Below are 25,969 nucleotides of genomic sequence, written 5' to 3' on the forward strand. Positions count from 1 at the left end.
TGATGATCTGTTTTTCTCTGAAGTCTTATTTTTTTTCTTGTTCTATATATTGCTGTAAATACTCAAATTGAAATAAAAAGTCTTTGCCCTAAAATAAATAAAAAATAAAGAAGGGCCATACACACTAAGCTCCAGCTGATAGAATGCAAGAATGTGAGCTCAATGTTGTCAGACATTTTTATTTTTCAAAAATTTGATAGGTGGATTCTTCTTTAGCTGTATGTGTTCTAAATTAAATCAGTCTGTAAGCAGGCCTAGAGAATAAAAATATAAGACAAATTTGTTTTCCTCTATTTTATTTGGCAAAGCTAACTACAAATCGACCACCTCTTTGCAAACTCTAAGGAAATAGTTGGTATGTTGACTGTTGTGGACTGTTCCCACCTCCAAGGCTTCACATAGGGTACCACATATTGTTTAAAGATTTTAGTCCAGAAACGGTTGCCCTCTTTTCACAAAGCAGTAGATTATTTGAATGTTATATTTAGAGGTAGCAAATTCACATTAGTATGTAAGAACAAAATATCTGAGTTTCCTTTAATTCCCTAAAGAATATAGCAGGAATTGAATAGAGATAATTTTATGGTTAGCTTCTAGTGAAGATTAATGTTTTTAATGTAATAAACGTATATGAGAAGATTTTCTGGGAAGAAAAAATGCCAATGTATTATTCCAGGCAAACATTATAATAATAGAGGCAGAATGCTCAGCCTCCTTGAAGCTTTGCTCTGTCTGTTCACAAAATCAGATAGGCTGAGAACAAGCTGCAAGGCATGCACCAGAGTTATAATTAACATGAACTGGAGAAAGAGTCAGTGGCTCTGCTTCATGTTGAATTCCATTTGATCTTAATTGAAAGGAGGCTCAGAGTTACAGGAAACAGATCCTTGCATTGAAAAGGCCATGGTAATGTGTTTAGAATTTCCCAAGAAACAGAAAGGGATCTTGAGAGTACAGACATTTGAAGGGGAAGCTAAGCTCTTCACACCTCCCAGAAGCAAAATGCTCTGCCCTGCTTTGAAGGCCTTGGCTCTGTGGTTGATTTTCTCCTCCTCTAATTTTATTTTGAAGTGAGTTGTTCTCTACAGCACTATGTCAATTTGTTTTCTATTAATTTTCTTCTAGTGCTTAGTTACCTGTCACAGCCTACCCATTTCTTTGAACTTATTTTTTTAATAGTTAAACTGTTTTAAATAAAGTATTGAAGTAGGAACAGGTGGAATGAAGCAATGAAAAGTAAAAGTCGACTCATGGAATCTTTACTTTTAGCTTCCCAAGCACTGCTTTCAAAGAATACAAAATTTGAAGGGAGCAAGGGAAAAAACCAAAGCAAACCAAAACAAAACAAAAAAATCAAAACAAAATAAAAAAAACAAAACAAAACAGAAACCATAGCACCATAAACACATAAGTGTGAGCACATTCTCTTGAGAGAGACAGGTAATACCTGTTGCTGAAAGCTCAGTAGTTGTCCCCATGCCAATCCAATGAGGAGGATACGGTTTTGAGAAAAAGGAGAAAGAAGGTTTATTGCTTTGCTAGCAAGGGAGAAACACAGGGGACTCCTGTCCCAAGGGCTGTGATTCTGCCCATCATTAGGAACAGAGGGTTTTTAAAGAGGTGACTCAGAGAAAATGAGATTAGGATGGAAAGATCAGGAAGGAGAATATCAGGGAAAAGAAGATCAGAAAGAAGTTCAGAGAAAAGAAGATCAGGGAGGAGAAGGTTGGGAAAAAGAAAAAAAAAACCATGTAAGTTGCAGAGTATCAAGTGAACCCTGTTACATACCCATGGAAGTGGATTTTTTCCTGTGGCTTTGAATGCTGACTAGTATTTTGCTAGATTAATAAGGGAAGGAAAGTCATCGTGTGCAGAAGGGACAACTTGTGCAGGGGAATATAATTATATGGTGTGTCTGGGGAACAGCAAGCAGTTTTGAGCCATGAATAGAGAATATTGTAGAAAGCAGAGGGGAAGAGAGGAGGCCTGCTGTCCAGAGACAGGCTGTGGAGGTCATTTGATTTACATGAAGAGGTCATTAGGTAGATTGTATTTTAGAAAAAGATGTGGCCACAAAGGATGGATGGGTAGAAAGAGGTAGGACACAGGGAGTGGAGGGTGGGGCATGTAGCTGGGTGTTATGATTATAGTGCAAGTCAGATCTGATCATGGTGTAACTGGGGTTGGGAAGCAGTGATTAGAAAGCTAGAAGCAGACAGCAAGAAACAGAGAAGTTTCAGCATGAAGGTAGACCCAGGAATTAAGGTGGTATACACCAGACTTCTCCATTTCAGTGCCTTTTCCTTTTGTATTTCATGTGTAATCTGTGCAATGATACTCTGTTATGTCTGTATTGCTCCCTAATGACCTGTGGCTTAGTGATGTATTTAATATATATCAGTCATCCTTGACTGGCCACCCAATGTTTTAAACGTTAAGAAATTGCTCACAAATATTAGTATACTCAGGTTCTTGTTAACAAAATTGGAAAATGAGATAACATTGCTTTCCGGGGTTACAATAACTGCTAGGAATTGATCAGAGACAGTCCCCTCAAAACAGTTGTGGGGAGACTATGATTTTCAGTTTGCCTCTGTTTTCCTGTGGTTGAATGATGCCCTAATTCACTTACTTGTTTCTTCACTTACTTGTTTCTTACTTGATTCTGTTTCTCCCTTTTGTTAAATAAAAATTCAAGGAGGTCATTGTTTTGTTTTGCTTTTTCAGTGTTTATGATCAAACAAGGGCCTCACCTGTGCTAGTAAATGTTCTACCCCTCAGCTGCTCTCCCAGCTCTTTTTATTTTTTATTTTGACACAGGGTCTCACTAAGTTGCTTAGGGACTCACTAAGCTGCTGAGGCTGTCCTTGAACTTGGGATCCTCAGCCTTTGGAGTTACTGGGATTACAGGTGTAAGCCACCATGTTCAGCAAGGACATTGTTTTGGACTAAGTTTATGCACTAGTCTCCAACAGAATGAGCTAAAAATAAAAATGGAGTTACTTGTACTAAAGTTCCCTGTCATTAAACTGAATAAGCTGTTTATCTGACCTTCCAAGAAATCGGGATTAAAGAGATAACAACTAAATTTTCCAAAGAGCTCAGTATTCAATTGGCATAATGAAGTTCCCTCAGCTGTAATCCTTATACAAAAAAGGTAGCCTGAAGTTAATAATCAACTATTTTCTTATTGTTCTGTCTCCTTGTCCTCATTTTACAAAGAAAGTAACTTTGCTAGGTGTGGTGGAGCACACTTATAATCCCAGTGGCTCCGGATGCTAAGTCGGGAGGATCCTGAGTTCAAAGCCAGCCTCAGCAATGTTGAGGCACTGAGCAACTCAGTGAGACCCTACCTCTAAATAAAATACAAAATGGGGCTGGGGATTTGACTCAGTGGTCAAGTGTCTCTGAGTTCTATCCCCGGTATCCCCCCTCCCCTCCCCCCGCAAAAAAAGAAAGTAACTGAAATGTCTGATCTGCTTTTAAAAAATGTATTTCAGTTTTCTTCAGTATCCCCTCTTTTTTTTTTTTTTTTGGTGGGGGTACTGAGGATTGAACCTGGAATTCTTTATCACTGAACTATAGCCCAGTTCTTTTTTCTTTTCTTTTTGTTATAGTTAGTTATACATGACAGTAGAATGCACTTCCATTCATTGTACACAAATGGAGCACAATTTTTCATTTCTCTGGTTGTATATCATATATAGTCACAACATTTGTGCAATCATACATGTACCTGGGGTAATGATGACCTTTTCAGTCCCAGGTCTTTTTACTTTATTTTTATTTTAAGACTGTGTCTCCCTAAATTATTCAAGCTGGCCTTGAACTTGAGATGTTCCTGCCTCAAGTATATCACCTCAGGTCTACCATCTCAGATTACAGGTATACACCACTGTGCCCAGCTTCTTTAGTCCTTCCTGTCAAGAAAATCAGTCTCTTTCATTCATCAGAACATTTATTCTATCTTATGGAATAAACTATTTCCTGATTCTAGAATAAAAAATAAACCACATTAAAATTATTAAACTGAGGTGCACCTGGAGTACACACCTGTAGACAGACTCAACTACTCAGAAAACTGAGATTGTATATTTAAGGCCAGTCCAGGCAAATTAGTGGGATCCCCCCATCCCAACTTCAAAACAAAATAAAGAGTGTTTGCCTAACATGTTCAAGGACAGGAATTCATTCCCTAGTACCAAAAAATTAAAAACAACAACAAAAAAGTGATCATTAAGTAAATTGTTGTGATTGTGTCCTTGGACATCTATAAAAATTTTGAGTTTTCTATTCTTGTCCCATAATTTTCTGGGGACCTCATGGCTGATGATGATGAGGGAGATGGAGGATGGGAGAAGCAGTATGGGGGAAACATTAACCTTTGGTTTTAGATGGTGGTTTTTGTTGTTGTTGTTTGGTACCAGGGGTTGAACCAGGGGTACTTAACCACTGCACCACATTTCCCAGCCCTTTTTATATTTTATTTTGAGACAAGTTGCTTAGGGCTTCACTGAGTTGCTGAGGCTGGCTTTGAACTTGCCATCCTCCTACCTCAGCCTCCTCAGTTTCTGGAATTACAAGTGTGCATCACCACGCTCAGTTTATGCTAATATTTATAGTACAACATGGTCATTTGCTTACAATTTGTCTCCCTTCCTAGTATATCGTTTATCTGTTATTCCCTTCATGTAGCACATATTAATTATTCAAATTTTATTGAATGAATAAATAAATGCATAATTCATGTGAAAGAAGACATTCAGCTGAGTATGGTGGCACATGCTTGTCATCCCAGCAATTTAAGAGGCTAAGGCAGGAGAATGGAAGTTCAAGGCCAGCCTGGCCATTTAGGGAGACCCTGTCCCAAAATAAAAAATGAAAAGGCTGGGATTGTAGCTCAGTGGTCGATTGCCTATGGATTCAATTCTCAGTACCTAACTGGTGACCCTATCCACCCCTCCAAAGAAGGCATTCACTTGTCAAGACGTATTTGAGGAGGAAAATATTAACAAGCCATAGTACTCCAAGGATTGAGAAAGGGAAGGTTGATATGATCTGTAGACTGCAGAATGTGGTGTAATAGGATGAGTTGCCTCCGCTCCAGCTTGTCTGTGGTGAAATAGGTTACTAAGGGAGAAACATGGCAGGGAAGGTGGGAAGGTGGCCGGAAGAATCTGTCAGTGAGGGATCAGTGGAATGGGCCATGCAGTGAGGTTAATGGGCAGAAGTGGTATCATGAGGTCAGTTTTTGATGATTCACAGTCACAGGCAGAAGCAGAGTGTTGGAGCCCAGGAACTTCAGTTTGGGGCAGACAGGACTGAGAATCTTGGTAGTCTCAGGAGCCCAACAGGGCAGGATTTATTTCAGGTCCCAGAAACAGTGTTGGTGGATGGTGATCATAGGAGTTTCACTCAGTTGTCTGGGGTTGGGATTAACTTGTTCCCTGGATTCAAACATTCCAATGGTAATAACAGCAGCCTACAGTAATTTGAAAGCCTCCACTTAACATTGTAATTCGAAACTACACTTTTAGGTTGTTAACATTGAGCAAATCTGCAGCAAGTTGGAGAGGCAGACCCCAGAAAATATAGGAGCTAGTAAGAGAAGGGGATTTGGTCAGCCTGGACTACAATACGTTTGGAATTATCTTGCATATCAGAATGACTGAAGGAACTTGTCAGATATTTGAGCTCAATCCCCTGATTCACAGGGCTTTGGAGAAACCAAGCTGTCTATCTAACAAGCAAATCAACTAATTGAAGGACTACACTAAGAGAGTCCTTGCTTAAATTTGGGGACACAGTTCTCTGGCTGGAGAATTGCTTCTTGTGAAGGGGCTTCTTTCTGACTTATACAATCAAAAGTGGCAAAATTGATCTCTGATTAATAGCCATTTTCCCTCAGGGTATTTGTTTGAAAGCAACATTCTTGTTAGACACGATGTACAACTTTATACTCTTGGCTATATAACTACATATCTATCAAAATGTTATATTATGCCCCAAATAGCCTTAAATTGTACCTTTTAAGGAAAACAATGCTACGAAATTAGCAACCAACAAAGAACGTTCCATTATTTTCCAAAGGAAAAGATTCCTTTCAGGGTGTGTGTGAGGGTGTATATGTGTATACATTCTTCATCTGTCCTTTCTTCATTATTTTGTTGTTTTTGAAAAGCTAATCATTTGCTCAATGTTAAAATCTAAACTCTGGAAGCTCCATGAAATTATTTAGAAAAAACATTATCTGAGTTCACATTTATTTATTTATTTATTTATTTATACTGGGGATTTGACCCAGGGGTATTTTACCACTGGGCTAAATCCCTGGCCCTTTTTCTTTTTTATTTTGAGACAGGATCTCACTAAGTTGCAAAGGCTGGCCTGAACTTGCAATCCTCCTGCCTCAGCCTGCAGAGTCATTGAGATTACAGGTACAGGCATGTACCTATACATGTACAGTGGTACAGGCATGTACCACTGTTCCTGGCTATTTAAAATAATAACAATTAATTATTTAATTTTGCTGTAGTGGAGATTGAGCCCAGTATGCTCTGAGCTACATCCTCAGTCCTTTTTCTTACTTTTTATTTTGAGACAGGGTTTTGTTAAGTTGCTGAGGCCAGCCTTGAATTTGTGATACTCCTGTTGAATAGTTGGGATCGCTGGCGTGCACCACCACACCCGGTTTGGGTTCACTTTTAAATTTAGCAATCCTTTTAGGACCTTAGGTCAACAGATTCTTTCAGTTATCACAGAGTACTGCTTCAAAAGGATGAAGTCTGTAAATTGCATCCGGGCAGTGGCACACTACTCTAATCCCAGCCACTCTGCAGGCTGAGAAAGAAGGATCCCAAGTTTTAATTGTTCCAGCCTGAACAACTTGGTTAGACATCCACTTCAAAAAAAAAAAAAAAAAAAAGGTAAATAAATAAGACTACTCGAATTTTAGATGAGATTTAAAGGGACTACTTATGAAAACTAGTTCTAAAAGATACAATAATCAAATTGTGTTTAAGGTCTATTGGTAGCCTAGTAATTAACCTCGTACTCCCTAGAAGATAAGAACATAGTGGTTTTAGACAGCAATAGGCTCAAATCTTATAGATCACATCTTACTGGCTTTGTGATTGAGTGCCTCAATCTCAGTTTCTTGATTTGTAAAGTGGGAATGATTTCCGTGTAGCTGCTATGATGTATAATAAAATAATATTCATGACTAGCTGAAGTGGCACAGGTCTTTAATCCCAGAGACTCAGGAGGCTGAGGCAGGAGGATCACAAGTTCAAGGCCAGTCTCAGCAACTTAGATCCTATCTCGATATAAAAAAATAAAAAGGCTTAGGAATACAGCTCAGTGGTAAAGCAGCCCTGATTCAATCCTTAGTACAGAAAACAATAATGACAACAATAACAACAATAATGTTGTCAGTAGCACATTGGTGCTTGACATTCATTGAGGATCAGATACTGTGTCTTCCTGTTCACATTCTACAGCAGAATTGTAGGAGCAGGCTGCACCATTGTTTGATACTTTCTATGTCTTATTTTACTTTTAAAATATTATGTAACTTTATGGTGCATTAGCACAAAGAAATAATTTCTTTGTTATTGTAAATTTTGAGTGCTTGTTCTTTTGTTAACTCAGCTATTTTAATGAGAAAATTGATAATTTATGTAAGAGAGTTTACCTTTTTGGATATAAAAAGCATTTTTTTCTTTTCTTTCTTTCTTTTTTTTTTTTTTTTTTTTTAACGTACCAGGAATAGAGTCTCCTGAGCGTTTGCTTGTTGTGGTATGAGGATATTAACCAGCAGTGTTTATTTAAAATACCTGGCAAATTTCCTTGAACTTCCCATTTTGAATAGACACAGGAGACATAACACAAATGGTTTGTTTTGATACCCTGGATGTCTACATCTTTAAAATACAGGTTCTGAACAGAAAAATTCCCTGGTTCTCTTTTATGACTGCCATATGAGTGTTCTGTTTTAAAATTATTCCTCTCTAATGTTCCATAACATCATTTTCTTAGACTTTCATCTAAAGACTGATTTATGTATCTAAAGATCGCATTGATTTCCATCTAGCTTAATTATAAATATAATATTCATAAATTTCTAAGCATAATAAAGGCTCAGGAAAAATGCGATATTGACAATAGAAGTTTCATGAAATGTCCTTGAAGTTTCCTTTCTACAAACAATGTAACCTCAAATCATAGATATGAGATATTTCGTTAGTCCAAAATGACCAAGTCACTCCCTAGTTGGACATTCTGTGCTTCCCAAAATGCATTCTCTCTTTCAGAACTTTAGAAATAATGCAACATTTTGGAAGGACAATCTTACCTTTTATAGTACCTGATGGAAGGACTAAGTGGGCAGAAGAGAACCCCATGAAAAGCTGATGGTGATTGATGAGTGACTTATGTATATGAAAGTTTGAAAAATATAAAGCTACTATGAGCACTAGAGGAAAAAGCTAAAACCTAGAAGCTGATTTCATTATTTTTTCCATGCCTCATTAAATAAGTTACACATTTTTTTCAAATAAGCAAATAAGCACTTTGATGTCACTGATGTATTAAATATTTGTTAAGTGCCCAGAAAACAGTTAGGTATTGTGAGAATTTAATAGCTATAATTAAAACAAATGTACCGTGAATACTGACTTAAATCCTTTTTAAACATATGGGGATGGAAATAAATTAAAGAAAAGGGCTGGGGATGTAGCTAAGTGGTAGAGTGTTTGTCAAGAAATGCAAGGTCCTGGGTTGGGACTGTAGCTGAGTGGTAGAGTGCTTGCCTAGCATACATGAGGCACTAGGTTTGACCCCCAGCACCACATAAATATAAACAAATGAAATAAAGGTATAAAAAATAAAATAACATTATTAAAAAAAAAAGAAATGCAAGGTCTTGGGTTTGATCTTAAGTGCTGCCACAAATGAGTGTGTATGTGTGTGTGTGTGTCTGTTTACCTATATAAAACAAAGGACTCCCACCCATAGAAACCTATATTGTCTTCCCAAAAGATATGGTCATGAAAGATTTCTATGTTGAGTTACTAGCACTAAACTAAAACTAAACATTCACCTACCCATTTCTTTTTATTGTCCCCAGTACTGTGGAACTCTACCAGGGTTGCTCTACCACTGAGCTACAACATCAGGCCTATTTATTTATTTATGGTACTGGGGATTAAACTCAGGGGCACTTGACCACTGAGCCACATCCCCAGCACTATTTTGTATTTTATTTAGAGACAAGGTCTCACTGAGTTGCTTAGCACCTTGTGGTTGCTGAGGCTGGCTTTGAACTTAGGAACCTCCTGTCTCAGCCTCCAGAGCCACTGGGATTACAGGTGTGAACCACTGTGCCTGGCCCCCTTTTATTTTTTATTTTAAATATTTGTACAGTCTTGATAAATTGCAACCTTCAGCGTGTGCTACTGTGCCTGGCCCATTCTTCAAAGTAGATTGTCAGTCATCAAAATTTTACGAAATTATTGATATTTTTTTAATGATAACTTATGTTTTTTCCTCAAATGGAAGTTAGATAAGAGAAAATAATTGTAAACCACAGCAGAGAAGAATTTTAAGTTAGAATTTAGGTTCTTCAATGAGATATTTCATTTCTGGATTTGTTCATTGAATATATACGTATTCATATTTATATATACACTATCATATTTACATGTGTATTCATACACACAAATTTTTTCCCTCAGTACTGAGGATTGAACCTAGAGGCACTCTACCACTGAGCTACATCCCCAACACTGCTAAATTGATAAGGCTGACCTTGAATTTACTATCTTCCTGCCTTAGTATCTGGAATTACAGGTGTGCACCACCTCAAATTAATATGTAAGGAATACTTACTTTATGTTCAGTGCTCTGAAAGGTATAGCGGGCTAAGATGATGGGCAAAGTAAACAAAGTAATACTACAGCATCCACTGTAGTATTAGAGAAGCAGAATAAATAAGTAGATGTATAGGCGAGCAACAATATTTCAAATACTTAAACTGTACAGATTGAAGTAACATGGAGACTCTTTCTTCTTGGTTTATTGCTTTTTGCCCCTGGAATGCTTTCAATTTAAATTTATTGGCTAAATGCATCTGTTCCTAAAACTGTAGGTACGAGGAAAAAAGAGATAACGTAAAAATTAAAATGTCATCAATCTGGCTTTAAGAGCAAAAGGAAATGGATACTTGGCTGAAGATTAAGTAAGAAAACAGTGGAGAAATTTTCAACAGTTACAGATTTAGCCAGCAGTTATGCCTGGACTAAGACTGTAAACAATTTGTACTTTTAAGTTCTCCAAATTCTGTCATATTCATTAATCATATTTTACAATTAAAGCATTGCCAAATCCACGCCCTTGAAGGTTTTTCTAAGCTTTCCCCCCTTTTTTTCTCGGTCCTCATAATTATTTAAATTTTATTTTTGTACTTTTTGAAGTTTGTATTTTATGTTTATTTTTCCCTATTAGTCCAATTTGACCCCCTGTTCCCCCTGTTGGAGTTAATAGAAGCATGTTTTGGCAGATTATTTGGCCTATTTTCAGTCCAAAGCCCTCTCCACACCCCCACCCCATCTGGGGAATTGAGGATCATATCCATTGCCTTAGAGCATGCTGGGCAAGTACTCTATCAGTGAACATAGGCTCTCAGTCCTATTTTTTCAATTTTACATTAAGATAGCATCTCAAGGGGCTGGGCGAGCTAGTGCATGCCTGTAATCCCAGTGGCTTGGGAGGCTGAGGCAGGAGGATTGAAAGTTCAAAGCCAGCTTCAGCAATTTAGGGAGGCCCTTTCTAAAAAAAAAAAAAAATAAAAAAATAAAAAAAAAAATTTTTTTTTTTAAAATGGTTGGGGAAGTTGCTCAGTGGTTAAGAGGTGCTCTATTCAATTCCTGGAAGATAACAACAACAACAAAAGAGAGAAAAAGATAGGTTCTCATTGAGTTTCTGTGGGGGCCTCAAACTTTGAATTCTCCTGCCTTAGCCTTCAGACTTGTTGGGATTAGAAATGTCCATCATCGGGCCTGGTTAGAATTCTTATCAACATTTTCAAGCACATTTTTCGTTATGTTCTTACAGATATATAATAGAGGTCTAGAGAATATATCAGCTAGGACCAAATAAAACACAAAAGATGGTTAAATTTAGTAGATTATGATTTATAGGCTGTTTCCATTAGAGTGATTTATTTTGTTAACATCATGTCTAATAACTTACTTAACATACATGGAAATGTTTTGGAAATAAGTTCAGTAAGCATTAGGAGTAAATATGGAATGCTTTATTTTGTCCATTATTGGCTCTAGGGTCCATTGTGTTTTTTGTTTGTTTGTTTGGTTTTGGTATTGGGTATTGAACCCAGAAGTGGTTATTCTTCTGAGCTGTATTCCAAGTTTTTTAAAACTTTTATTTTGAGACAGGGTCTCACTAAGTTGTCTCGGTGGCTTGATTTGCAGTTATTTCACCTTAGCCTCTGGAGTAGCTGGAATTACAAGTGTGCATCCTTGCACTCAGCTTCTTTCAGTTTTCTTAAGGGAAAAAGCCAGAGACAGAACAGTTTTGATAAGGTATACCTTTGTTCCAATCGGAGGAAGGAAACAATATATGAATTGATTTGCATTAAAGACCAGGAGACAGTAGGTAGGGCTGTGACAGCACTGGTTGATGCTGAGAATTAGGTGGATGGGTATAAGTTGTGGGGAAGATCTCACTTTTATCTTCTTTGTTGAGTTTTGAATCATGGGAATGTTTTAACTTTTGAAAAACAAGCATGCAAAACATTAGAAATAAAGTCACCTTTATTAGCCATAAATTAAACCATTAGTGTGTACTTAAAACTTAAGACTCAAATTATCTTCTAAAACGCAGACCTTAAAACTTAATTTTACAGCATGAGATAGAACCGTTAATACGTAAATCTTGACTTTGACATTTCCTAAGGCTCTTGAAGAGAACTTCTCATCCTGTATGTTTGACTTTAGAGTGTCTCACCTGATTTTCCTTTAGGAGTTAATAATTCAAAACGATGAAATTTGTGTTACTGTAAAGGTAGAAAACACCCCTTTATATTTCAAATCATTTCCAGATTTTGGGTCTTGCCAAGATTGTACCCATCTCAAGGGGATAACATGCGATTCTCAATCAGCAGGCTCCATCATTAGGAGCTCATGATGGTTCCCAAGTGCATTCATTTCTACCCAGGACACTGTTACCTGAGGACACACAGAAGGTGTCTGGATATGTGCAACAGGAGTCAGACATTTTACTTGCTCCTATCATGACCCTGTACTTACGTAGGAGACCAACGTTCCACATTCACACAATACTACATGCCCCACCTCCACATAGCAGGGCTGCATGCAGGATTTGGAGAGAAACTGAGGAGATGATATCATGGAGTGAATCTGGTAGTGGTAGAGAAGCAGGCAGCAGAGAAAAGGAATGGGTGGTGTACCGTTTTCCTTAAAGCTGGAGGATCTGAATGAATGAAAAGTATGTTCTTCCACTTACTCCGCATTTTTTTGTGTGTCAACTCTGTTTAAATCTGATGCCCCGGAGACAAGCTAAAGAGTCATAGTTTATCTAAGAGAGACAAAAATCTGAGGACAGGATATCATTCTAACTTGATGCTGGATTTGTTGACATTTGAGACAAAACCCTGGAACTTTTATCTAAATAGAAGTGTCACCATATTTTAGTTTAACTGATAAAGTTATGGTCAGGGTGGAAATGCCATCTGTGTGGTTGAAACTACAGGCTGTTTCCCAGGAAGTTTGTCTCCTAAACTTTGATGATGATCTTGTTTGGAAGAAATAAAACAGGCCCTGAGAGGAGAGTGAAGATTCACACACCAAGTGAGGTGGGGAAGGAACACAGGCTCCGGACACTCCAAAAACAACAAAATCTCCTTTTTTTTTTTTGGTGAAACAGTGTGCTTTGAGTTTAAAAAAAATGATATTAGGCAAATCCAGTGACTCATATTGCCTCAACAATCTTATTATGTATAGATCTACTTATATAATATTGCCTTTAAAAATGAGAGAGAAGCCACCAGGGGTGGTAGCACACACCTGTAATCCCAGCAACTCTGGAGGCTGAGGCAGGAGGATGGCAAGTTCAAAGCCAGCCTCAACAACTCAGCTAGGCACTGAGCAACTTAGCAAAATTCTGTCTCAAAATGAAAAATAAAAAGGGCTGAGGCTGTGGTTGTGGCTCAGTAGTTAAGTGCCCCCTGAGTTCAATACCTGATACAAAAGTTGGGAGGAGGGAAAAACAGCTCCCCCCCCAAAAAAAAAAAATTAAAAAGAAAAAACTCTCAACATATCTTTAGTTTTTGCTCAGAAGTATATAAGTGATATTTCATTTTATTTCCACTGAAATAACATGTGCTTCATTTACTTACATACTTCAGATTTTATGAAGGCTATTAGGACAAAAGACTTCACCTTTTGGGTTCTTCTCTCTGGTGAAAATTCTACCTCTGGAGACAATGGAGTGTAGTTCCTTATCAAACACAGAGTTGGCTTAATCCCACACTAATCATGCTTCCCAGTGTGGTAACCAGATGAGGAAGTGATGTCAGTGTGGTGTGAGAGGACATGCAAATCTGTGGTTAGGTCTGCAGATAGCCTTGTGGAGTTCAGGTGCCCAATTTCCAGTATTTGTTTTCTGTACCCTTCTGACATCTTCTTGTCTAGAATATGAGGCATTTACTGATTCTACTTCTGGGAATACATTTGGAGATCCCACCCGGAAATGACAAAAGTTCACAAAGATAATTAGGGGACTGAAGTTGACTGCTAGACACTTTGTCAATGGATTCTGTTTGGAAGCAAATCTTGTACTAGAATTAAGGCTGCTATGTTCTGTATATAATAAGATAAAGACTCATTGAGCTGAAAGGAACTTTTAAACCTAGTTTAAAACATTTTATAGATGAAGAAAAGAAAACTTGGGCTAAGTAATTATGTCACTGTTAAATTTAAGCCTTTAGTTTAAATCCTACATTTTGTATCTACTTACTCAATGGCTTGCCATGTTTGCTTTTTTGTGGTATGGGGGCTTGAACATGGGCACTGTGCCATTGATTTATAACCCTAGTCCCCTGCCCTGTTCTTGGTACAAGGGATAAAACCCAGGGGTGCTTAACCACTGAGCCACATCCCCAGCCATTTTTATATTTTACTTTGAGAAAGGTTTCATTAAGTAGCTTAGGACCTTGCTAAATTGCTGAGGCTGACTTTGAACTTACCATCCTCCTGCCTCAGGCTCTGGAGCCCCTGGGATTATAGGCATGCACCAACGCACCGGGCTCCTTTTTATTTTTTATTTTGAGTTGCCATCACAATCATAATGTTAAGTTCCTCTAAAAAGGGAGGCAAAGAGAAGTTGAATCATGAGAACATCATCCTGTACATGGGGGTACCGGTGCTGCTCCAGCACCCCAGGAGGCAAAGGGTTTTGAGATTTCCAGTGCTCCCTTCCTTGTTTATTCCTACAGCAAACATTCATAGCCTATGTCAAGTTGAGACTCTCTCTTTTTTCTTAACAACTTGAAAAGACTGAACATGCCATCACAAATCTGACTGCTTAAAGTGCTGAGTGTAGATAGGCTCAGAATTTCCCCTGAGCTATGGCAGGATAAGGTATTTTTTGACTTCACATGACAAGGGCTAATAATAGTTCTCTTTCTTGACTCATCTTTTGAACATTACCAACATTTTAACCCCAGATTACAACCTTATTTTACCACAAGTTCAAGCACTATGAATAAGAACTGCAGAGGCAAGGGCAGAAAAAGCCACAGATATGGTTCTGGCTTGTGATGTCCTAGATTTCCCTTAAGCATATTAACTGTTGCAAGATAAAGGTCAGCAAAATTGAAGAGAGGAACCACAAAATTGCTGGGTTTCAACTCTCATCATGACTTTGAAGGAATGGGGGAAAATAATATATGTCCATTATTATTTTAGTGGTAGATTTTATTTCACTTCGTTTCTGAACAGCACAAAAGATCTGCTGAATGCTATCAATAATTACTCCATACTTTTCTTATCATACTGTTTATAACATTTTATTGATTAATCATATAATTAATATTTTATTGTTTTTTCTCTCTATAAATCATCTGAGGGAGGGAACTATGATGCTATTGTTCAGTGCTATATTCCCAACAAAATTAAAATATGGTACCCTTCCTCAAAAATAACTAAGAATTTCAAGACAACAGGGTACATGCCTGTGACTCTGGTGCTGCTGGTGTGTAATAAGCACTCAATAAGAATCTATTCACTGAGTGACTTAGTATTCTGAATGAATACATCTTTTGTTCTGAAGACTAAAAATTGTATACTACTGATGATATTAGAGCTATACTACCATATCTATACTACTATATTTTTTCAATAACCACTGTCAAATCTTCCTACCTTTAGTAGTAATATTTAATAATAGAGCTGATGGTTTGCAACTGGCTTGGCTACTGTTTCCAATTACTTTGGCTGCATTGAATTTAAACCTTGAAAGACCCAGATTAATATACATCCTCCTCCTTCTCCTCCTCCTCCTCCTCCTTTTTCTCTTCCTCCTCTTCCTCCTCCTCCTCCTCCTCCTCCTCCTCCTCCTTCCTCTAATTCAGGGGTAATTTACAACTGAGCTACATCCCCAGTCGTTTTAGTTTTTATTTTGAGACAGGGTCTTGCTAAATTGCTGAGGGTGGCCTTGCTCTTTCCTCAGCCTCTGGAGTATCTGGAATTACAGGAGTGCACTATTGCAACCGGCTTGACTACTGTCTTCCAATTACTTTGGCTGCATTGAATTTAAACCCTGAAAGACCCAAATTAATATACAAAGAAATATAAATCTACATCTTTTAAAAACTATTGTTATAGATACAGTGCCTTAGTTATATTAAAATAATACAGAATAAGAAAGCACAGTTGCAAAACTACTCTGCTTTGTATCTGGGAAGTTTCAAACCACTGATGTAGACGAGACTACCTTAGAAAGAATAATAGCTTGAAGCTGAAATTTACTCAGTACTTCACAAATCAATGACAAATAAGTTTCTCCACTCAGTCCCCTACAATTGGAGGGATACACTTGAACTTTTCCAGAAATGATCTGATTCTGGAGCTGTCAGAGGAATCTTCTTTGGAAATTACCACATCCATCTGTAGTAATAGGCTAGCCTGGTTCATGTAGGAAAATGTATTTTTAAAAATAAGCTTCATCTTCATTCTTTTGCTGTGAAACACCAAGTAATTTAATAATAGAGCCGATGGTTTGCCTGAGTTAAATCCTATAGGACTTCGTTTTCTCTAGTCAAGTTTCTCATCACATGTCAGTCCCAAGAACCTTTAGATGTGTTCCATGCTATTTTTTTCATCCTTCATATGACTAATTATTATTTTCCTTCCTCAGTTTTCTTTAAAATGTGTCATGGGAGTGGAAACTATGTGGATATTCTAAAACTCAGCCTGCCCTCAGAAGCCTGATAGAAAGAGAACAATCTTTGGAGAAGGAAATTTGTATTTGAATCTCACTTTTACCACTTTTTCTTTTCCTGTGTTCTTTTGAAAATTTATTTAATCTCTCAGGATCTCAGTTTATTTTCTCTAAAGTGGAGAGGATGGTTCCCTGGCAATGTTTGTTTTAAGGTGCATGGTGGGGTTGGTGCAATAGCTTAGCGGTAGAACAACTGCCTAGCATGTGTGAGGCCCTGCATTCCACCCCCAGCACTGCAAACAAATAAATGGATATAAATAGAAAGATTCCTGATGATAGAGGCAAGTCGAATGATACCTGATAACTATTTAATACTTGGTAGATGTTATGATGGTGGTGAAGAAGTCTCATTTTTATGTATAAGTTTTATAAAGTATTTTTTTCTCATTTTCAAAGTAATACACACTCATAGAAGAATGCTTTTAAAAACACAAACACACACAGCACACGCTATCTAGATGTCACATAGTCATTAGCATGTTGAAAAAAATAAAAAAGGCAAAGGAGATTTATAGAGAGATTCTTAAACATTCAACCTTTGACTTTTTATTTTCCATATTTTTGTGGTATTGGAGATTGAACCCAGAACCTTGCATGCCAGGCTACTGCTTTACCACTGAGCTACCCCAAGCCCCTTTTCAAAAATTTTATGTTAAGACAGGGTCTTGCACAATTGCTCAGGCTGACCTTGAACTTGCCATCCTCCTGCCTCAGCTTCCAGAGTAACTGGAATTATAAGAGTGTGCCACTGCACCTGGTGTCTTTTGATTTCTTGAGGCAAAAGAGTTTTGGAATTCAAAACAATTGCTAAAGAGAGAAAGGATGTGGCTATAGCAACTCTGGCTGCTTTATTGCAATGAGTAGAGAGTAACTTCTATTTGTTCAGGTCCAGACAGAGGCTTTGGGTCATAGAAACACAGATGAGCTGTTGGACCAGGTAAGAGATGTAGTTACTCACCCTTTAATAGTTTGCAAATTGAGTACAATGAACATTGTTACACTCACATGTATTATTTTATATCATGAGTTAACTCCTTATAGTTTAATGTTTGACAGTGAAACGCACAAGAATGAGAAGTTTGCTGGGCATACTGTTCATCCGAACTGCTCTTTAATGTAAACTTTCATTCCTAGCAAAATAACAGAAGTCATAAGAGAGAAGCATCAATGACTTGAAGAGGAAATAGACCTTACCAGTAAGTCTGAAAGGACAAGGAATAGCTGGGACCCCAGCTGTGCACCCTCATCCCCTGCAGTAGTGGATTCTAATTTGACTGTAAGAGCCTCTAAGCTACATGCTTCCCAGGAAGGAAAGCACTGCCACAGCTAACTGTGGAGAACAGAGGACACTTTCCTAAAGAGATCTGGAAAGCTCTGAGTCACAAGAATTAATCAGGGCCTCAGCATTGATGCAAGCATTGATTTGGGCACATTGGTAACCTGTTCTGTAGGTCTTTCTGGAAAGTGACTTAATGATATGTTGCCACCTGCTATTTTGGGGATCTATCCAGTATTGAACAATTTATATGCAACATATTGACCAGGTTAATTTTATTCTTTCTTCATACTAGAGATTGAATCCAGCAGCACCTTGTCCTTGAACTACACTCCTAGCCCTTTTATTATTGTTATTATTATTTATGATGAGGCAGGGTCTTACTAAATGGCAGATACTTGTGATCCTCCTGGCTCAGCCTCCTGGGTTGCTGGCAGGTTAAACTTAAGTTTGTTTTTTTGTTTGTGTGATGATTAGTAGTGACAGTAATTTTATTTTAGTCACCATCACCCATATTATGTTGTATTAACAGTGACAGCAACTATTACTAGCCTTAATCTGAAGCAGGATTTAACAATATGGAAACCGTATACATATTGGAAAGGAACTAATAACTTAATGATAATCTAACAGATAATTTAACAATGTTAATTGATAAAACTCGGTCCTACTGACTGATTACCTAGCTGAAAGGAGAACAATACAACAATAAAGAACCAAACTGGACAGCTCAACTCAAGTTACTGAATAATTTTTTTGCTTTCTAAATCCAAAATTTGAGTGAAAATATTATGACTGCTTCCACACTGTATTTGAAAAATGAAATCTGATTTGGTAAAGCAGCAATTTTTTCCATATGTCCAGCTTTTAAATCAAAGAATTGAATGTGATCAAATCAGCATTATATCAAAAGAATGGCCAGAACATGATCACATATTCCAACTCTCTCGTCTTTTTGTTTGTTTGTTTCATTTTGTTTTTATTTTTAAAACAATCTAGGGTTTGGGGTGAGAGATAGAGACTAGATAGTTGGTGTGTTTCATGTGTTTCATTGAAGGGATCTATTAACCAGCCCAGAGGCCCTGAGAGCAGGAAATTACTGGTGGATATTAAAGTTGTAACACTGGATGGGACCACCAAAAGAGTAGAGGTTGGAGAGAAGAGCAACCAGTGAAGGAGACCAACAAGTGAAGAACGAGTGTGGGTGGTGGAAACCAGGTAAAAAATAAAACAAAATAAAAAACAGTGTTTGCCAGGAGGAATTTGCTCACTGAGTGAAATACTGTGGACAGGGCAAGAAAGATTAGGAGAGGGGATTGGCCGCTGATGCTTACTCCTCATATGTGTGTGTGTGTGTGTATATACACACACACATATACATATAAAGAAGAATACACACACATATACACACACATATTCTTCTTAGTTGTAAATATTTGCTACTTTGTTATGTGGTGCTGAACTTTGAACCCAGTGCCTCACACATGCTAGGCAAGCGCTCTACCACTGAGCTGCAATCCTAGCCCCCTGATTCTTACTCTTGAAATGCTCATTTAACCCATTTTCAAGTGAGGAGAGAAAATCCTAGAGAAGAGAAACAACTCCCCTGAGGCTCTCTGTTCTTACAGTTGTCAAAATTTAGAACTATTTCAAGCCAGATGCAGTGGTGCATGCCCGTAATCCCAGCAGGTTGGGAAGCTGAGGCAGGAGGACTGCAAATCCAAATCCAGCTTCAGCAAAAGCGAGGCCCTAAGCATCTCATTGAGACCCGGTCTCTAAATAAAATACAAAACAGGGCTGAGGAGGTGGCTCAGTGGTCATGTGCCCTGAGTTTAATCCTTTGTACATGCCCCCCCCCCAAAAAAAAAAATTTTAGAGTTATCTTATACCTTGAAAATGACTCAACCTATTTACTTTAACTTTTAAGGCATATATTTCACATTTTTGCTTTGCCACATGTAGTACTACATTTTTTTTCACTCTCCTTAGTATTCCTTTTTATTATATTCCAGAGGACTTTGAAACCTGATAAAGATGATGGGCAACAGCATAATTAAATGAACAATGTGGGAGCCCTCTGAGGGTTGAGCCATAAAAGTAATTGTAGTGATTTATTGCTCCACAGAGTTTGTTCTCATAGATTCATTGTGTATCTTACCATGGAGTGTTCAGAGATCACTGCCAGTAAAAGTTAGGATATAATCTGTGGTTGACCTTTTATAAAGATAATGACAGATAAAACAATGTGGTCTTGAATTCTTTGCTAGTTAAAATAGTCATAGTTTGTAAACATAAACCAACTAAACTTGACTTTATTGTTTTAGGCAAAAAAAAAAAAAGTCTTATTTATTTTATTTTGGAGTGTTCCTTGTATTTTTTTCTGAAATAGAACTGCTAGTTAAATGAGAGCTCAGGGAGAGTTGGCTTTCCAAGGGAGAATTAGAAAGCCTTTTAAATAGTTAAAGAAAGCCTTTGCTACTTTGGATCAAGCAATGTTTGTTGTCTGTTAGAAGTACATTTATTCTCTCGTTTGTTGTTGAATTTTTTCCTTTTTTATTGAATTGTGAGGATGTGACCACAGAGGATTTTTGCTGGGCAGGGAGGAGAGCTTCCAAATATAATTCCACAGAAGATTTTTTTCAGCCTTTATAAGAGAATATGAGTGTTTTATTTTTTATTTATTTTATCACAATAGTTGAAAATTCTTCAACAGATTAATTGTCTACCTCGAACTAGAATCAGTTGCCTACTGATTTGCCTGGATGATGTTCTCAATTCTGGTTTTTTTTTTTTTCTTTCATTCCACTGGGCAAACATCTGCCGGGCTTTCTTGATGGCAACATAGTGATTACTGAGCTCCACCCTATTAGAAATACAACTAGTTTTCAACTCATGAAAGTCTATAAAAGCCACTTTTTTAGAAGTCTCTAAACTTTGGAACTATTCAATGATACTCTATTTTTGCCAGCAATAAACTATATATATATATATATATATATATATATATATATATATATATATATATATATACATATTTATATATATATATATTTATTTTAATGTAAAGGGCAAGGTAGTGAACAGACACTTCACAGAAGAAGCAATACAATCAGTCAATAAATATATGAAAAAATGTTCAACTTCACTAGTAATGAGAGAGATGCAAATCAAAACTACTCTAAGATTTCATCTCACTTCAATCAGAATGGCAATCATCAAGAATATAAGCAACAGTAAATGTTGGCGAGGATGTGGGGGAAAAAGGTACACGTATACATTGCTGGTGGCACTGCAAATTGATGCAGCCAGTCTGAAAAGCAGTATGAAAATTCCTCGGAAAACTGGGATCGGAAGCACCATTTGACCCAGCTGTCCCACTCATTGGTTTATAACTAAAGGACTTAAAATCGGTATACTAAAAATTCATTAAATTTCATTTAAATTAATACAATTTAACAAAGTCAATTTAAATAACATTTAATATAGATTAAATCATTTAATATGAACTATATAATAAAAATATTAATAAGATTAATGTTAATAAAAATCCACTTAGTGGTTTTAGAAACTACAGGTATCAGAGAAATATTAGCTATATATTCTACTTTTGTCTGCTCTCTCATTTTGCCTAACTTAAGCTAGAAACTTTTGTTTATCTTTTCTCTTAATTTACCAAGATAAAAATGGGAAGACAAAACACCCAGTAGCTACACACATCAGCTTTTCCTTTGTTTTTTTCTAAATTTTGCCTTAACATTTACATTATTTTATCCAGTATCCAGGTATTTTCTTATGTTTTTATGTTAAAAGCATATGCCGTTTGATTTCAATCTCTTTTCAAATACATATATCTAAATCCCTGTTGCTTCTGCCATTATAGTATTTTAATTTAATTCCATCTTGATTTTTGCTTTAATCTAACAATTATTTGGAATTGTTTCTATGGCCCTAATTTCATTGTATATGGAATTTTTTTTTTTTTTTTTTTTGAGGAGTCAAAATTCTTCTAATTTTAGATGCACAAGGAATTGCAGCCTGTGTGATAACACCTTTACGGAATTGGCTGGCGTTTTCATTGTGGTCTAGTGCATGGTAAATTTTGGTGGCTGTAGCCTGTGTGTTTGAACATGATATGTAGTTTTGTGTGCATGGTACAACTTCTTGGTATAGCTCCTCAGTCAGGCTTCTTAAGTGCATTACACAGCTCTTCTCTATCCCTCCTCCCTGCTTGTTGGTGGTTCCTTGTTTGGGTTCTGAGAGAGGGATGTTCAGTTGATGCCTTTTATTCTGCAGGGTTTCCCATGTTTTTGCTCTATGTACCCCACGGTGTGGTACCCCAGATAACTATCTTATTGTTGTCCTGTGCTCTGTGATCCCTGGTATGTAATACTGAAAGCATGAAGCAGCCTGTTACCTCTCAGCTTCTGCAAGTGAACTGTTTCCTTGCACGTTCTATGTTTGCTTTTGTCTTTTCAACTTGATCTACTCTTTCATAATCTATTTTTGTGTTCAGTCCTTGAAATTCTCATTCTTATTTTGGATCACTGAGCATTTCACATGTCCTTTTCTAATTTCTATGAGGATTTGGTGGTAGAAGGAGAAAGAGAGGTGAAACATGCTCATTTTCAGCCTTTAAGATTGAACCTCAAATCTTAGTGTAGTTTTGATTTTCACTTCTCTAAGTGCTAGTGATGATGAGCATATTTGCATAAATTTGTTGATTAATTTTATATCATCTTGGGAGAAGTGTCTGTTCAGGTCCGTGGCCCATTTATTGAATGGGTTATTTTATTTTATTTTATTTATTTATTTATTCGTTCGTTCATTCATTCATTCATTCATTCATTCATTTATTTATTTATGTGTGTGTGTGTGTGTGTGTGTGTGTGTGTGTATTTAGATTTGTGAGTTCTTTCTATACCCTAGAGATTAGTGCTCTATCTGATGTGTGATGGGGCAAAACTTTTCTCCCAAGATGTAGGATCCCTATTCACCTCCCAGATTGTTTGTTTTGTGGAGAAGAAACTTTTTTAGTTTGAATCTATCTCATTTATTGATACTTGATTTTAATTCTTGTGCTATAGGAGTCTCATTAAGGAATTTTGGGACTAATCCCATATGATTGGAATTAGGGCCTACTTTTTCTTCTGTTACATGCAAGGTCTCTGGTTTTATTCCTAGGTCCTTGATTCATTTGAGTGGAGTTTGGTGCATGGTGAGAGATAGGGGTTTAATTGCACCTCCCTCCAGTTAGAATGTCAGCGATTTTTGAAAATGGCAGCTATGATGAAGACAACAACAGTAAGTGTTGGTGAGGATTTCAGGAAAAATGTACACTCCTACACTGTCGGTGGGACTGTAGATTGGTGCAGCCAATATGGAAAGCAGTTTGGCGGCAATTCCTTGGAAATTTGGGAATAGAACCACCATTTGACCTAGCTATCCCTCTTTTTGGTCTATACCCAAAGGACTTAAAAACTGCATACTACAGGGACACAGCCGCATCAATGTTTATAGCAGCAAAATTCACATTAGCTAAATTGTGGAAACAACTTAGTAGATGAATGCATAAAAAAAAATGTGGCATTTATACACAATTAATATCACTCAGATACTTACCCTCTCGCTCAGTCCAGGAGACGCTAGTGCCCTTCACTACCTCTGTCAGAGCCTGGTTCGGACAGCTGGTGCCTCGGAGAGGACAGGCTGATCCTGCCTGCCTCCCATGTACCCTTTGTCACAGGGAGCGACATTCATGTGAGACCAAGTAAAATCCAGTCATAGACATTAATAGAATATCTCAAAAAAGTATTTAATAAAAAGGCTAGCAAATACAGGGTCTTTAATGAAACTTTAATAAAATTTATGAGACAAGGAAACTGAAAGCACAATATTTTCTTAGGAACTTTTCTGTTTGGTGTTATTCTTTACAATATAGCAGCTTTTCCTAAGAATGCAGGGAGTATGAAATTTCTAAGGCTATCTTGCTGTGTTCTCCATTAAACCCCTTGTCTTAAAAAAACCTTGGATCTAGATTAATCTTTGTAATTTTCTGAGTACCTGTATAACATATTTTTCTCAAGAATGCAGTGAGGTCGCCGTTTCCAAGAGCTCTTCAATTCTGAAATATAAGAAGTGTGTTTCCAGGCATTGAAACCCAAAGGCTCACCTAGACACAATGGAGTGAGCAGAATATATAAAAATCTCTCATGACAAATCTGAACTCTGCTTTTCCCAACCGTGTGAAGTCTACTGGAATAAGATTCCAAGTAATTTGGCAAGTCGAAGCCAAATATATACTTTGATATTCTTCTCGGGAGTAAGCCGTGTGATGTTACAGGAAGGCAGATTTTAGTGCTGAATTTCTGATCGTATCCCCCCAAAAGTTGTTCCATGCATATCATGCAAGAATGTAACCTCCAAAAAATAAATAAATAAAAGAGAGGACATTTGACGTAAGAAGGCTGGATAATATTTGCATGTTCGTGTATTTTTACCACACATCATACCTTCTTATTTCTTCCTTGCTCTGATTTGAAGCATATGCTTTCATTTTTCATTTTGGCTTACCGTGTTATCACTTAATAATAATTCAGTAAATTTACTTAGAACAAGAAAGTCACCTAATGACTCATGTCTTAGAGATGCTTTCAAATAAAAGTAATTGTGCATTTTGTACCATAGAGTATTCCCAGTGTTTCCTAGAATTGTTGCAACTGATGCTGGAGGCTTTGAAATAGAGCAGGAGGCATAAGGGCCGTGGCTTGTGACCCTTCCCAAAGTATGTAAGATTGATAGACATTGAATGCAAATAAACAACTATGCATCATTGAATTTTTTCCTGTCACTGAAATGCTAGTAGAGCTCAAGGAATTGTGAGCCTCTTTGTCTGCAGTACAGGAAAAATAAGAAATTTAAAGACTTGAGTTACATACAATTTCTGATAACATACCTTAGGTTGGTTCTCAGCTTAAAAAACACAAAAAGAGAAATGTCATCATTTTCCATAGCATTGGGAAACTTTTCATAGGTGGGAAACTTTACTATCAGAGCTCATCGGTTCTCAGACATTTATATGTTTTGAATACTTGGCCAATGTGCCTTTGGGATGCGTCCTCCAGTTGTTGTTTCAGTGATTTTGTTCATGCCTAACAACTGATGGCATCTTAATTTTGGTAAAATAATGTAAATGTTAAGGTGAAATTTAGAAATAAGAAAGGAAAAGCTGATATGTGTGTAGCTACTAGGTGTTTTTCTTCCTTTTTTTTTATTTTTGTAAAGTAAAGCAAAAGATAAACCAAAAGGTTCTAGCTTAAGTTAGGTAAAATCAAAGAGGAGAAAAAAGAAGATAATATTGCTAATACTTCACTGCCACCTGTAATTTCCAAAACAACTAAGAGCATTTTTATTAAAATTAACTTTATTGACATTTATATTAAATTATATAGTCAATATTAAATAATTCAATCTATATTATGTTAAATTTACTTTGTTAAATTGTATTAATTTAAATAAAATTTAATGAATTTTTAAATATAAATCATACTATAATTTAACATAAGTTAATAAACAATATCAATTAATAAAATAAATTTAAATCAAACCATCGTATTAATAAAAGAAATTTAAATAATACTACTAATAAAATTAATTTAAATTAGATTGATTTAAATTAGATTAACTTATATTAAATGATAGTATAATTTATATTTAAAAACATATTAAATTTTGTTTAAATTAATTTTAATAAAAACGTTCTGAATGGTTTTAGAAACTACGGGTGTCAGAGAAGTATGTGCTATGCAATCTGCTTTTTCGCTTCTCGGATTTCACCTACTTAAGCTAGAAACTTTTGATTCATCTTTTACCTTAATTTATCAAAAGGTTATAACTACTCCTGTTGTAAAGCTTTTCATCTTCCAAAAACTGTTGTCAGCTTATTTCTCTCCCCAACTTGTTTTGATCAAATGTTTTATAAAATGTGTTTATAAGAACGATTGTAGAGCCCCCAATAGTATGTAGATAAGCAGTCCAGATATTTAATGATACATTCTTACTAATTAACTTTTCCATTGGCAATGGATCATGTGATCCCACTTCGGGGTTGCCTCATAAAAATACTCTTCCTTCTGGACATATTTATCATCTGGAAAA

The 25,969-nt window shown here is 36.6% G+C and overlaps 1 protein-coding gene across 1 annotated transcript in view; it reads left to right on the top strand.

Moving 5' to 3' along the window:
* LOC144250070 (heat shock factor protein 1-like) overlaps positions 1–23,045 on the top strand; it is a 43,369-nt gene extending 20,324 nt beyond the window's left edge. Inside the window, exon 6 of the mRNA XM_077792467.1 lies at positions 22,997–23,045. The gene's annotated coding sequence lies outside the window, so the exon portion shown is untranslated. The remainder of the gene's footprint in view (positions 1–22,996) is intronic.
* The last annotated feature ends 2,924 nt before the right edge of the window (positions 23,046–25,969 follow it).

This window comes from Urocitellus parryii, chromosome 14 (genome assembly GCF_045843805.1).
Source record: "Urocitellus parryii isolate mUroPar1 chromosome 14, mUroPar1.hap1, whole genome shotgun sequence".
Classification (NCBI taxonomy): domain Eukaryota; kingdom Metazoa; phylum Chordata; class Mammalia; order Rodentia; family Sciuridae; genus Urocitellus; species Urocitellus parryii.